The following is a 15,256-nucleotide window of genomic DNA, read 5'->3' as shown; positions in this document are numbered from 1 at the left end:
ATGGGAACAGTCCAGACCGAACTGCCAAGCCATGTCTTCCCTGGACCGGAAACAAGCATCCTGGGACCGGTTTCGGGTTCATAAACCTCATCAACCAGGCTATCTTGAATCCAGTGGCAAAGTTAGCTAGGGACCCACATCTGGGCATACCCTGCCAACTTAGGGCGAATAAAGTGATACCAAAGGGGATGATGGATGGAGCGTTTGAGCAAATCAAACACTCACCCCCAGTCAACTGATCTGGGTTTAATCCATCATCATTCTTTAGCTCACTCTACCACCCCAGTTCAGACATGGCCATATGCAAATCAGTCTGACCCTGTGCCTCATGGGAACAGTCCAGCCCGAACTGCCATGCCATGTCTTCACTGGACCAGAAACAAGCATACTGGGACCAGTTTCGGGTTCATAACCCTCATCATCCAGATCCACACCGACCCAAACACCACCCTCAGAGGCACCCTGATCTACCGACCCCCGGGACCACGCACACAATTCAGCGAGGACATCGCCGACTTCGTCAGCCCGCATGCCCTCCCCTCCGCCGACTACATCCTCCTGGGGGACCTTAACTTCCACCTGGAAAACAACAACGACTGCAACACCAGCACCCTGCTCGACAACCTCGCCAATCTTGGACTCAAGCAGCTGGTATCCACCCCCACCCACCTCGCCGGACACACACTCGACGCCGTCTTCTCATCCTGCAAAGACATCGTCTTCAGCCACGCCACAGAGCTCCAATGGACGGACCACAGCTGCGTCCACTTCACCTTCAAGAGAACGACGACCCACCACCACCAGCAACAGGCCGCCTGCAGAAGCTGGAAGAAGATCACAGCAGACCAGCTCGCCACCTCCCTGAGCCAGCACCCCCCTGCCAGCTCAGCGAACCCCAGCCAGGCCGCCAACAACCTCACACAGTGGATCAGCAACTGCGCGGACGAACTCGCCCCGCTGAGGACCCCGCCCAGCAGACCCGGCAGCAAGAAAGCCCCGTGGTTCACCGACGAACTCAAGAGCTCCAAGAAGAACTGCCGAGCCCTCGAGAAAGTCTGGAGAAGGGATCCCACACCGGACAACAGGACCACCTTCAAGCTGGCCACCCGGAAACACCACCAGCTGATCCGCGCCGCCAAGAAAACTGCTTTCAAGGACCGGCTGGACAACAACGCACACAACTGCAAGGAACTCTTCAACATCGTGAAAGAGCTCTCCAACCCCAGCGCAGAAAACAACGACATCACCCCATCGCAAGACCTCTGCAACTCCCTCGCCTCATACTTCCACAACAAGATCGCGGACATACACAACAGCTTCAGCAACCAACCAACGCACACCAAGACCGAACAACCACCCCTCACCACCACCCTCCAAGCCTGGACTCCGATCAGCACCGAAGACACCATCCGCACGATGAACTCCATCCACTCCGGATCACCGACCGACCCCTGCCCTCATCACGTCTTCAACAAGGCTGACGCTGTCATCGCACCCCACCTGCGAGACATCATCAACACATCCTTCGACACCGCCACCTTCCCTGAGAGCTGGAAGCACTCCGAACTCAGCGCGCTACTCAAGAAACCCACAGCGGACCCCACCGAACTCAAGAACTACCGCCCCATCTCGCTCCTCCCGTTTCCAGCCAAAGTCATCGAGAAGACCGTCAACAAGCAGATGGCCGCCTTCCTCGAAACGAATGGATCCCTCGACCCCTCACAGTCCGGCTTCCGAGCCAATCACAGCACCGAGACCGCCCTCATCGCCGCCACCGATGACATTCGAGCCCTGATGGACAACGGAGAAACAGCGGCCCTCATCCTCCTAGACCTCTCCGCAGCATTCGACACTGTCTGCCACCGCACCCTAGTACAGCGCCTCAGCAACGTCGGAATCCAGGACAAGGCGCTGGAATGGATCATCTCCTTCCTCGACGGAAGAACACAGAAAGTCCGTCTACCACCGTACAAGTCAGAGGCCACCGATGTCATCTGCGGCGTCCCTCAAGGATCCTCGCTGAGCCCCACCCTCTTCAACGTCTACATGAGCCCCCTCGCGGCCATCGCACGGCAACACCACCTCAACATAATCTCCTACGCCGACGACACCCAGCTGATCCTCTCCCTGACCAACGACCCCGCCGCCGCCAGAGCCAACCTACACGAAGGGATGAAGGACGTAGCCGAGTGGATGACGACCAGCCGCCTGAAGCTGAACTCGGACAAGACGGAGGTCCTCATCCTGGGCTCCTCACCATCCGCCTGGGACGACTCCTGGTGGCCTCCCGCCCTGGGCACCGCACTCAAACTGACAGACCATGCACGCAACCTGGGCTTCATCCTGGACTCCTCCCTCTCCATGACCAGGCAAGTCAACGCCGTCTCCTCGGCGTACATCAACATCCTACGCATGCTACGGAAGATCTTCTGGTGGATCCCCACCGAGACCAGGAGGACCGTCACCCAGGCCCTCGTCACCAGCCGACTGGACTATGGCAACGCCCTCTACGCCGGTACCACTGCCAAGCTCCAGAAGAGACTCCAGCGGATCCAGAACGCCTCAGCCAGACTCATCCTTGACATCCCACGAACCAGCCACATCTCCGGACATCTGAGAGACCTTCACTGGCTCCCCGTCAACAAAAGAATCACCTTCCGCCTCCTCACCCACGCACACAAAGCGCTACACGACCAAGGCCCGAGCTACCTCAACAGCCGAGTCAACTTCTACGCTCCCAAACGCCACCTCCGATCAGCCAACCTCGCCCTCGCCGCCGTCCCCCGCATCCGAAGAGCGACCACAGGAGGAAGGTCCTTCTCCTACCTGGCCGCCAAGACCTGGAACTCCCTCCCGACCGACCTGCGCCTGACCCAAGACCACCTCTCCTTCAGGAAGAAGCTGAAGACATGGCTGTTCGAGCAGTAGCGGCACCCCCCCCACCCCCAGCGCCTTGAGACCCTACGGGTATGTAGTGCGCTCTATAAATGTCACTGATTGATTGATTGATTGAGTGAGCAAGGGACCCACGTCTGGGCATACCCTGCCAACTTAGGGCGAACAAAGCGATACCAAAGGGGATGATGGACTGAGCGTGTAAGCAAATCAAACACTCACCCAAGTCAACTGATCTAGGTTTAATCCATCATCATTCTTTAGCTCACTCCACCACCCCAGTTCAGACATGGCCATATGCAAATCAGTCTGACCCTGTGACTCATGGGAACAGTCCAGCCCGAACTGCGATGCCATGTCTTCACTGGACCAGAAACAAGCATCCTGGGACCGGTTTCGGGTTCATAACCCTCATCAGCCAGGCTATCTTGAATCCAGTGGCAAAGTGAGCTAGGGACCCACGTCTGGGCATACCCTGCCAACTTAGGGCGAACAAAGCGATACCAAAGGGGATGAAGGACGGAGCGTTTGAGCAAATCAAACACTTACCCGAGTCAACTGATCTGGGTTTAATCCATCATCATTCTTTAGCTCACTCCACCACAGCAGTTCAGACATAGCCATATGCAAATCAGTCTGACCCTGTGACTCATGGGAACAGTCCAGACCGAACTGCCAAGCCATGTCTTCCCTGGACCGGAAACAAGCATCCTGGGACCGGTTTCGGGTTCATAAACCTCATCAGCCAGGCTATCTTGAATCCAGTGGCAAAGTTAGCTAGGGACCCACATCTGGGCATACCCTGCCAACTTAGGGCGAATAAAGCGATACCAAAGGGGATAATGGATGGAGCGTTTGAGCAAATCAAACACTCACCCCCAGTCAACTGATCTGGGTTTAATCCATCATCATTCTTTAGCTCACTCCACCACCCCAGTTCAGACATGGCCATATGCAAATCAGACTGACCCTGTGCCTCATGGGAACAGTCCAGCCCGAACTGCCAAGCCATGTCTTCCCTGGACCGGAAACAAGCATCCTGGGACCGGTTTCGGGTTCATAACCCTCATCAGCCAGGCTATCTTGAATCCAGTGGCAAAGTGAGCAAGGAACCCACGTCTGGGTATACCCTGCCAACTAGGGGCGAACAAAGTGATACCAAAGGGGATGATGGACGGAGCGTTTGAGCAAATCAAACACTCACCCCCAGTCAACTGATCTGGGTTTAATCCATCATCATTCTTTAGCTCACTCCACCACCCCAGTTCGGATATGGCCATATGCAAATCAGTCTGACCCTGTGCCTCATGGGAACAGTCCAGCCCGATCTGCCAAGCCATGTCTTCCCTGGACCGGAAACAAGCATCCTGGGACCGGTTTCGGGTTCATAACCCTCATCAGCCAGGCTATCTTGAATCCAGTGGCAAAGTGAGCTAGGGACCCACGTATGGGCATACCCTGCCAACTTAGGGCGAATAAAGCGATACCAAAGGGGATGATGGATGGAGCGTTTGAGCAAATCAAACACTCACCCCCAGTTACCTGATCTGGGTTTAATCCATCATCATTCTTTAGCTCACTCCACCCCCCCAGTTCAGACATGGCCATATGCAAATCAGTCTGACCCTGTGCCTCATGGGAACAGTCCAGCCCGAACGGCCATGCCATGTCTTCCCTGGACCGGAAACAAGCATCCTGGGACCAGTTTCGGGTTCATAACCCTCATCAGCCAGGCTATCTTTAATCCAGGGGCAAAGTGAGCAAGTGACCCACGTCTGGGCATACCCTGCCAACTTAGGGCGAACAAAGCGATTCCAAAGGGGATGAAGGACGGAGCAATTGAGCAAATCAAACACTCACCCGAGTCAACTGATCTGGGTTTAATCCATCATCATTCTTTAGCTCACCCCACCCCCCCAGTTCAGACATGGCCATATGCAAATCAGTCTGACCCTGTGCCTCATGGGAACAGTCCAGCCCAAACTGCCATGCCATGTCTTCACTGGACCAGAAACAAACATCATGGGACCGGTTTCGGGTTCATAACCCTCATCAGCCAGGCCATCTTGAATCCAGTGGCAAAGTGAGCTAGGGAGCCATGTCTGGGCATACCCTGCCAACTTAGGGCGAACAAAGCGATACCAAAGGGGATAATAGACGGAGCGTTTGAGCAAATCAAACACTCACCCCCAGGCAACTGATCTGGGTTTAATCCATCATCATTCTTTAGCTCACTCCACCACCCCAGTTCAGACATGGCCATTTGCAAATCAGTCTGACCCTGTGCCTCATGGGAACAGTCCAGCCCGAACTGCCATGCCATGTCTTCCCTGGACCGGAAACAAGCATCCTGGGACCGGTTTCGGGTTCATAACCCTCATCAGCCAGGCTATCTTGAATCCAGTGGCAAAGTGAGCAAGGAACCCATGTCTGGGTATACCCTGCCAACTAAGGGCGAACAAAGTGATACCAAAGGGGATGATGGACGGAGCGTTTGAGCAAATCAGACACTCACCCCCAGTCAACTGATCTGGGTTTAATCCATCATCATTCTTTAGCTCACTCCACCACCCCAGTTCGGATATGGCCATATGCAAATCAGTCTGACCCTGTGCCTCATGGGAACAGTCCAGCCCGAACTGCCAAGCCATGTCTTCCCTGGACCGGAAACAAGCATCCTGGGACCGGTTTCGGTTTCATAACCCTCATCAGCCAGGCTATCTTGAATCCAGTGGCAAAGTGAGCAAGGGACCCACGTATGGGCATACCCTGCCAACTTAGTGCGAACAAAGTGATACCAAAGGGGATGATGGACGGAGCGTTTGAGCAAATCAAACACTCACCCCAGTCAACTGATCTGGGTTTAATCCATCATCATTCTTTAGCTCACTCCAGCACCCTAGTTCAGACATGGCCATATGCAAATCAGTCTGACCCTGTGACTCATGGGAACAGTCCAGATCAAACTGCCAAGACATGTCTTCCCTGAACCGGAAACAAGCATCCTGGGACCGGTTGCGGGTTCATAACCCTCATCAGCCAGGCTATCTTTAATCCAGTGGCAAAGTTAGCAAGGGACCCACATCTGGGCATACCCTGCCAACTTAGGGCGAACAAAGCGATACCAAAGGGGATGAAGGACGGAGCGTTTGAGCAAATCAAACACTCACCCGAGTCAACTGATCTGGGTTTAATCCATCAACATTCTTTAGCTCACTCCACCACCCCAGTTCAGACATGGCCATATGCAAATCAGTCTGACCCTGTGACTCATGGAAACAGTCCAGACCAAACTGCCAAGCCATGTCTTCCCTGGACCGGAAACAAGCATCCTGGGACCGGTTTCGGGTTCATAAACCTCATCAACCAGGCTATCTTGAATCCAGTGGCAAAGTTAGCTAGGGACCCACATCTGGGCATACACTGCCAACTTAGGGCGAATAAAGTGATACCAAAGGGGATGATGGATGGAGCGTTTGAGCAAATGAAACACTCACCCCCAGTCAACTGATCTGGGTTTAATCCATCATCATTCTTTAGCTCACTCCACCACCCCAGTTCAGACATGGCCATATGCAAATCAGTCTGACCCTGTGCCTCATGGGAACAGTCCAGCCCGAACTGCCATGCCATGTCTTCACTGGACCAGAAACACGTATACTGGGACCAGTTTCGGGTTCATAACCCTCATCAGCCAGGCTATCTTGAATCCAGTGGCAAAGTGAGCAAGGGACCCACGTCTGGGCATACCCTGCCAACTTAGGGCGAACAAAGCGATACCAAAGGGGATGATGGACGGAGCGTTTGTGCAAATCAAACACTCACCCCCAGTCAAATGATCTGGGTTTAATCCATCATCATTCTTTAGCTCACTCCACCACCCCAGTTCAGACATGGCCATATGCAAATCAGTCTGACCCTGTGCCTCATGGGAACAGTCCAGCCCGAACTGCCAAGCCATGTCTTCCCTGGACCGGAAACAAGCATCCTGGGACCGGTTTCGGGTTCAGAACCCTCATCAGCCAGGCTATCTTGAATCCAGTGGCAAAGTGAGCAAGGAACCCACGTCTGGGTATACCCTGCCAACTAAGGGCGAACAAAGTGATACCAAAGGGGATGATGGACTGAGCGTGTGAGCAAATGAAACACTCACCCAAGTCAACTGATCTAGGTTTAATCCATCATCATTCTTTAGCTCACTCCACCACCCCAGTTCAGACATGGCCATATGCAAATCAGTCTGACCCTGTGACTCATGGGAACAGTCCAGCCCGAACTGCCATGCCATGTCTTCACTGGACCAGAAACAAGCATCCTGGGACCGGTTTCGGGTTCATAACCCTCATCAGCCAGGCTATCTTGAATCCAGTGGCAAAGTGAGCTAGGGACCCACGTCTGGGCATACCCTGCCAACTTAGGGCGAACAAAGCGATACCAAAGGGGATGAAGGACGGAGCGTTTGAGCAAATCAAACACTCACCCGAGTCAACTGATCTGGGTTTAATCCATCATCATTCTTTAGCTCACTCCACCACCCCAGTTCAGACATGGCCATATGCAAATCAGTCTGACCCTGTGCCTCATGGGAACAGTCCAGCCCGAACTGCCAAGCCATGTCTTCCCTGGACCGGAAACAAGCATCCTGGGACCGGTTTCGGGTTCATAACCCTCATCAGCCAGGCTATCTTGAATCCAGTGGCAAAGTGAGCAAGGAACCCACGTCTGGGTATACCCTGCCAACTAAGGGCGAACAAAGTGATACCAAAGGGGATGATGGACGGAGCGTTTGAGCAAATCAAACACTCACCCCCAGTCAACTGATCTGGGTTTAATCCATCATCATTCTTTAGCTCACTCCACCACCCCAGTTCGGATATGGCCATATGCAAATCAGTCTGACCCTGTGCCTCATGGGAACAGTCCAGCCCGAACTGCCAAGCCATGTCTTCCCTGGACCGGAAACAAGCATCCTGGGACCGGTTTCGGGTTCATAACCCTCATCAGCCAGGCTATCTTGAATCCAGTGGCAAAGTGAGCTAGGGACCCACGTCTGGGCATACCCTGCCAACTTAGGGCGAACAAAGCGATACCAAAGGGGATGAAGGACGGAGCGTTTGAGCAAATCAAACACTCACCCGAGTCAACTGATATGGGTTTAATCCATCATCATTCTTTAGCTCACTCCACCACCCCAGTTCAGACATGGCCATATGCAAATCAGTCTGACCCTGTGCCTCATGGGAACAGTCCAGCCCGAACTGCCAAGCCATGTCTTCCCTGGACCGGAAACAAGCATCCTGGGACCGGTTTAGGGTTCATACCCCTCATCAGCCAGGCTATCTTGAATCCAGTGGCAAAGTGAGCAAGGAACCCACGTCTGGGTATACCCTGCCAACTAAGGGCGAACAAAGTGATACCAAAAGGGATGATGGACTGAGCGTGTGAGCAAATCAAACACTCACCCGAGTCAACTGATCTGGGTTTAATCCATCATCATTCTTTAGCTCACTCCACCACCCCAGTTCAGACATGGCCATATGCAAATCAGTCTGACCCTGTGCCTCATGGGAACAGTCCAGCCCAAACTGCCATGCCATGTCTTCACTGGACCAGAAACAAACATCCTGGGACCGGTTTCGGGTTCATAACCCTCATCAGCCAGGCCATCTTGAATCCAGTGGCAAAGTGAGCTAGGGACCCACGTCTGGGCATACCCTGCCAACTTAGGGCGAACAAAGCGATACCAAAGGGGATAATAGACGGAGCGTTTGAGCAAATCAAACACTCACCCCCAGGCAACTGATCTGGGTTTAATCCATCATCATTCTTTAGCTCACTCCACCACCCCAGTTAAGACATAGCCATTTGCAAATCAGTCTGACCCTGTGCCTCATGGGAACAGTCCAGCCCGAACTGCCATGCCATGTCTTCCCTGGACCGGAAACAAGCATCCTGGTACCGGTTTCAGGTTCATAACCCTCATCAGCCAGGCTATCTTGAATCCAGTGGCAAAATGAGCAAGGAACCCACGTCTGGGTATACCCTGCCAACTAAGGGCGAACAAAGTGATACCAAAGGGGATGATGGACGGAGCGTTTGAGCAAATCAAACACTCACCCCCAGTCAACTGATCTGGGTTTAATCCATCATCATTCTTTAGCTCACTCCACCACCCCAGTTCGGATATGGCAATATGCAAATCAGTCTGACCCTGTGCCTCATGGGAACAGTCCAGCCCGAACTGCCAAGCCATGTCTTCCCTGGACCGGAAACAAGCATCCTGGGACCGGTTTCGGGTTCATAACCCTCATCAGCCAGGCTATCTTGAATCCAGTGGCAAAGTGAGCAAGGGACCCACGTATGGGCATACCCTGCCAACTTAGTGCGAACAAAGTGATACCAAAGGGGATGATGGACTGAGCGTGTGAGCAAATCAAACACTCACCCGAGTCAACTGATCTGGGTTTAATCCATCATCATTCTTTAGCTCACTCCACCACCCCAGTTCAGACATGGCCATATGCAAATCAGTCTGACCCTGTGACTCATGGGAACAGTCCAGCCCGAACTGCCATGCCATGTCTTCACTGGACCAGAAACAAACATCCTGGGACCGGTTTCGGGTTCATAACCCTCATCAGCCAGGCCATCTTGAATCCAGTGGCAAAGTGAGCTAGGGACCCACGTCTGGGCATACCCTGCCAACTTAGGGCGAACAAAGCGATACCAAAGGGGATAATAGACGGAGCGTTTGAGCAAATCAAACACCCTTCCCCAGTTAACTGATCTGGGTTTAATCCATCATCATTCTTTAGCTCACTCCACCCTCCCAGTTCAGACATGGCCATATGCAAATCAGTCTGACCCTTTGCCTCATGGGAACAGTCCAGCCCGAACGGCCATGCCATGTCTTCCCTGGACCGGAAACAAGCATCCTGGGACCAGTTTCGGGTTCATAACCCTCATCAGCCAGGCTATCTTTAATCCAGGGGCAAAGTGAGCAAGTGACCCACGTCTGGGCATACCCTGCCAACTTAGGGCGAACAAAGCGATTCCAAAGGGGATGAAGGACGGAGCGTTTGAGCAAATCAAACACTCACCCGAGTCAACTGATCTGGGTTTAATCCATCATCATTCTTTAGCTCACCCCACCCCCCCAGTTCAGACATGGCCATATGCAAATCAGTCTGACCCTGTGCCTCATGGGAACAGTCCAGCCCGAACTGCCATGCCATGTCTTCCCTGGACCGGAAACAAGCATCCTGGGACCGGTTTCGGGTTCATAACCCTCATCAGCCAGGCTATCTTGAATCCAGTGGCAAAGTGAGCAAGGAACCCACGTCTGGGTATACCCTAACAACTAAGGGCGAACAAAGTGATAACAAAGGGGATGATGGACGGAGCGTTTGAGCAAATCAAACACTCACCCCCAGTCAACTGATCTGGGTTTAATCCATCATCATTCTTTAACTCACTCCACCACCCCAGTTCGGATATGGCCATATGCAAATCAGTCTGACCCTGTGCCTCATGGGAACAGTCCAGCCCGAACTGCCAAGCCATGTCTTCCCTGGACCAGAAACAAGCATCCTGGGACCGGTTTCGGGTTCATAACCCTCATCAGCCAGGCTATCTTGAATCCAGTGGCAAAGTGAGCAAGGGACCCACGTATGGGCATACCCTGCCAACTTAGTGCGAACAAAGTGATACCAAAGGGGATGATGGACTGAGCGTGTGAGCAAATCAAACACTCACCCGAGTCAACTGATCTGGGTTTAATCCATCATCATTCTTTAGCTCTCTCCACCACCCCAGTTCAGACATGGCCATATGCAAATCAGTCTGACCCTGGTACTCATGGGAACAGTCCAGCCCGAACTGCCAAGCCATGTCTTCCCTGGACCGGAAACAAGCATCCTGGGACCGGTTTCGGGTTCAGAACGCTCATCAGCCAGGCTATCTTGAATCCAGTGGCAAAGTGAGCAAGGAACCCACGTCTGGGTATACCCTGCCAACTAAGGGCGAACAAAGTGATACCAAAGGGGATGATGGACTGAGCGTGTGAGCAAATCAAACACTCACCCGAGTCAACTGATCTGGGTTTAATCCATCATCATTCTTTAGCTCACTCCACCACCCCAGTTCAGACATGGCCATATGCAAATCAGTCTGACCCTGTGACTCATGGGAACAGTCCAGCCCGAACTGCCATGCCATGTCTTCACTGGACCAGAAACAAGCATCCTGGGACCGGTTTCGGGTTCATAACCCTCATCAGCCAGGCTATCTTGAATCCAGTGGCAAAGTGAGCTAGGGACCCACGTCTGGGCATACCCTGCCAACTTAGGGCGAACAAAGCGATACCAAAGGGGATGAAGGACAGAGCGTTTGAGCAAATCAAACACTCACCCGAGTCAACTGATCTGGGTTTAATCCATCATCATTCTTTAGCTCACTCCACCACCCCAGTTCAGACATAGCCATATGCAAATCAGTCTGACCCTGTGACTCATGGGAACAGTCCAGACCGAACTGCCAAGCCATGTCTTCCCTGGACCGGAAACAAGCATCCTGGGACCGGTTTCGGGTTCATAAACCTCATCAACCAGGCTATCTTGAATCCAGTGGCAAAGTTAGCTAGGGACCCACATCTGGGCATACCCTGCCAACTTAGGGCGAATAAAGTGATACCAAAGGGGATGATGGATGGAGCGTTTGAGCAAATCAAACACTCACCCCCAGTCAACTGATCTGGGTTTAATCCATCATCATTCTTTAGCTCACTCTACCACCCCAGTTCAGACATGGCCATATGCAAATCAGTCTGACCCTGTGCCTCATGGGAACAGTCCAGCCCGAACTGCCATGCCATGTCTTCACTGGACCAGAAACAAGCATACTGGGACCAGTTTCGGGTTCATAACCCTCATCATCCAGATCCACACCGACCCAAACACCACCCTCAGAGGCACCCTGATCTACCGACCCCCGGGACCACGCACACAATTCAGCGAGGACATCGCCGACTTCGTCAGCCCGCATGCCCTCCCCTCCGCCGACTACATCCTCCTGGGGGACCTTAACTTCCACCTGGAAAACAACAACGACTGCAACACCAGCACCCTGCTCGACAACCTCGCCAATCTTGGACTCAAGCAGCTGGTATCCACCCCCACCCACCTTGCCGGACACACACTCGACGCCGTCTTCTCATCCTGCAAAGACATCGTCTTCAGCCACGCCACAGAGCTCCAATGGACGGACCACAGCTGCGTCCACTTCACCTTCAAGAGAACGACGACCCACCACCACCAGCAACAGGCCGCCTGCAGAAGCTGGAAGAAGATCACAGCAGACCAGCTCGCCACCTCCCTGAGCCAGCACCCCCCTGCCAGCTCAGCGAACCCCAGCCAGGCCGCCAACAACCTCACACAGTGGATCAGCAACTGCGCGGACGAACTCGCCCCGCTGAGGACCCCGCCCAGCAGACCCGGCAGCAAGAAAGCCCCGTGGTTCACCGACGAACTCAAGAGCTCCAAGAAGAACTGCCGAGCCCTCGAGAAAGTCTGGAGAAGGGATCCCACACCGGACAACAGGACCACCTTCAAGCTGGCCACCCGGAAACACCACCAGCTGATCCGCGCCGCCAAGAAAACTGCTTTCAAGGACCGGCTGGACAACAACGCACACAACTGCAAGGAACTCTTCAACATCGTGAAAGAGCTCTCCAACCCCAGCGCAGAAAACAACGACATCACCCCATCGCAAGACCTCTGCAACTCCCTCGCCTCATACTTCCACAACAAGATCGCGGACATACACAACAGCTTCAGCAACCAACCAACGCACACCAAGACCGAACAACCACCCCTCACCACCACCCTCCAAGCCTGGACTCCGATCAGCACCGAAGACACCATCCGCACGATGAACTCCATCCACTCCGGATCACCGACCGACCCCTGCCCTCATCACGTCTTCAACAAGGCTGACGCTGTCATCGCACCCCACCTGCGAGACATCATCAACACATCCTTCGACACCGCCACCTTCCCTGAGAGCTGGAAGCACTCCGAACTCAGCGCGCTACTCAAGAAACCCACAGCGGACCCCACCGAACTCAAGAACTACCGCCCCATCTCGCTCCTCCCGTTTCCAGCCAAAGTCATCGAGAAGACCGTCAACAAGCAGATGGCCGCCTTCCTCGAAACGAATGGATCCCTCGACCCCTCACAGTCCGGCTTCCGAGCCAATCACAGCACCGAGACCGCCCTCATCGCCGCCGCCGATGACATTCGAGCCCTGATGGACAACGGAGAAACAGCGGCCCTCATCCTCCTAGACCTCTCCGCAGCATTCGACACTGTCTGCCACCGCACCCTAGTACAGCGCCTCAGCAACGTCGGAATCCAGGACAAGGCGCTGGAATGGATCATCTCCTTCCTCGACGGAAGAACACAGAAAGTCCGTCTACCACCGTACAAGTCAGAGGCCACCGATGTCATCTGCGGCGTCCCTCAAGGATCCTCGCTGAGCCCCACCCTCTTCAACGTCTACATGAGCCCCCTCGCGGCCATCGCACGGCAACACCACCTCAACATAATCTCCTACGTCGACGACACCCAGCTGATCCTCTCCCTGACCAACGACCCCGCCGCCGCCAGAGCCAACCTACACGAAGGGATGAAGGACGTAGCCGAGTGGATGACGACCAGCCGCCTGAAGCTGAACTCGGACAAGACGGAGGTCCTCATCCTGGGCTCCTCACCATCCGCCTGGGACGACTCCTGGTGGCCTCCCGCCCTGGGCACCGCACTCAAACCGACAGACCATGCACGCAACCTGGGCTTCATCCTGGACTCCTCCCTCTCCATGACCAGGCAAGTCAACGCCGTCTCCTCGGCGTGCTTCAACATCCTACGCATGCTACGGAAGATCTTCTGGTGGATCCCCACCGAGACCAGGAGGACCGTCACCCAGGCCCTCGTCACCAGCCGACTGGACTATGGCAACGCCCTCTACGCCGGTACCACCGCCAAGCTCCAGAAGAGACTCCAGCGGATCCAGAACGCCTCAGCCAGACTCATCCTCGACATCCCACGAACCAGCCACATCTCCGGACATCTGAGAGACCTTCACTGGCTCCCCGTCAACAAAAGAATCACCTTCCGCCTCCTCACCCACGCACACAAAGCGCTACACGACCAAGGCCCGAGCTACCTCAACAGCCGAGTCAACTTCTACGCTCCCAAACGCCACCTCCGATCAGCCAACCTCGCCCTCGCCGCCGTCCCCCGCATCCGAAGAGCGACCACAGGAGGAAGGTCCTTCTCCTACCTGGCCGCCAAGACCTGGAACTCCCTCCCGACCGACCTGCGCCTGACCCAAGACCACCTCTCCTTCAGGAAGAAGCTGAAGACATGGCTGTTCGAGCAGTAGCGGCACCCCCCCCCACCCCCAGCGCCTTGAGACCCTACGGGTATGTAGTGCGCTCTATAAATGTCACTGATTGATTGATTGATTGAGTGAGCAAGGGACCCACGTCTGGGCATACCCTGCCAACTTAGGGCGAACAAAGCGATACCAAAGGGGATGATGGACTGAGCGTGTAAGCAAATCAAACACTCACCCAAGTCAACTGATCTAGGTTTAATCCATCATCATTCTTTAGCTCACTCCACCACCCCAGTTCAGACATGGCCATATGCAAATCAGTCTGACCCTGTGACTCATGGGAACAGTCCAGCCCGAACTGCGATGCCATGTCTTCACTGGACCAGAAACAAGCATCCTGGGACCGGTTTCGGGTTCATAACCCTCATCAGCCAGGCTATCTTGAATCCAGTGGCAAAGTGAGCTAGGGACCCACGTCTGGGCATACCCTGCCAACTTAGGGCAAACAAAGCGATACCAAAGGGGATGAAGGACGGAGCGTTTGAGCAAATCAAACACTTACCCGAGTCAACTGATCTGGGTTTAATCCATCATCATTCTTTAGCTCACTCCACCACAGCAGTTCAGACATGGCCATATGCAAATCAGTCTGACCCTGTGACTCATGGGAACAGTCCAGACCGAACTGCCAAGCCATGTCTTCCCTGGACCGGAAACAAGCATCCTGGGACCGGTTTCGGGTTCATAAACCTCATCAGCCAGGCTATCTTGAATCCAGTGGCAAAGTTAGCTAGGGACCCACATCTGGGCATACCCTGCCAACTTAGGGCGAATAAAGCGATACCAAAGGGGATGATGGATGGAGCGTTTGAGCAAATCAAACACTCACCCCCAGTCAACTGATCTGGGTTTAATCCATCATCATTCTTTAGCTCACTCCACCACCCCAGTTCAGACATGGCCATAT

Source organism: Triturus cristatus, chromosome 1_1 (genome assembly GCF_964204655.1).
Source record: "Triturus cristatus chromosome 1_1, aTriCri1.1, whole genome shotgun sequence".
NCBI classification, from domain to species: domain Eukaryota; kingdom Metazoa; phylum Chordata; class Amphibia; order Caudata; family Salamandridae; genus Triturus; species Triturus cristatus.
Note: the sequence above shows the minus strand (reverse complement) of the source record.